General features: G+C 39.2%; 1 non-coding gene across 1 annotated transcript; it reads right to left on the bottom strand.

Moving 5' to 3' along the window:
* Positions 1-598: 598 nt before the first annotated feature.
* TRNAI-GAU lies at positions 599-673 on the bottom strand. Its single transcript has one exon. It is a non-coding gene; the product is annotated as a tRNA-Ile (tRNA).
* Positions 674-896: the final 223 nt, after the last annotated feature.

Genomic DNA, 896 nt, shown 5'->3' with positions numbered 1-896 from the left:
GCTGGCGCACTGAAAACAATAGTGGAAGCCGCAAAGGATTTTTGGCTTCCAAAAAAAGTTCTAAAATCGGAACACTCACTTCTAGGTTTTGATTGTTCGGGAGCAGAAATGTACGAGTACCAAGTTGTTTGACAACCAAGGTATGACTGTACTGCACAATCACATACATATCTTTTCAGAAATAAGTCCCACTGGTTTCTGTGGGACACTTAGCTAACTTGGCATAGGATTACAGGCTTTGGATATAGCCCTTTCATTAAAAATTTAAAAATCTTTTAAGGAACCATATAAGAATTAATTTTAAAATGGGTTCAATAGTTCTCCCTTTTCATTTTTGAATACATTCACATACTGAGGCCAGGTGAGCTATTCACTTGTTGTTGTTGTTGTTGTTGTTGTTCAGTCGTTCAGTCGTGTCCGACTCTTCGTGACCCCATGGACCAGAGCACGCCAGGCACGCTATACACTTACCCTGATCTAAACACAGAACAGCAGAGATGTCCAACAGATTTTCAATCATAGAACCATAATATTGCAGAGTTGGAAGGGATCCCAATGGTCATCTAGTCCAACCTCCTGCAATGCAGGAATATGCTGGCAGCCTGTATGGGAATCGAACCCATGATCTTGGTGTTATCAGCACCACACTCTAACCAACTGAGCTAACTGCGCTTTGCTGCAGGAAGATTCTTATCTAAATGCACCCAACCCATTTTAATAATTAATTCATGAATATAATCTGCAAAATTTGCACATTTATTCAGCGAATCTACAAAATCTTCATTAGTAAACACTGTTTTATAATGAGAGATTAATCTAAGCATTGTTTTGTCCCATTAGTTTGAAGGTTTACAACTTTAAAAAGAGGACATAATCTCTGCCCATTCTGTGCCTCC

The sequence above is a fragment of the Lacerta agilis genome, chromosome 1 (assembly GCF_009819535.1).
Source record: "Lacerta agilis isolate rLacAgi1 chromosome 1, rLacAgi1.pri, whole genome shotgun sequence".
NCBI lineage: Eukaryota > Metazoa > Chordata > Lepidosauria > Squamata > Lacertidae > Lacerta > Lacerta agilis.
This window is presented reverse-complemented; position numbering and strand designations above follow the sequence as displayed.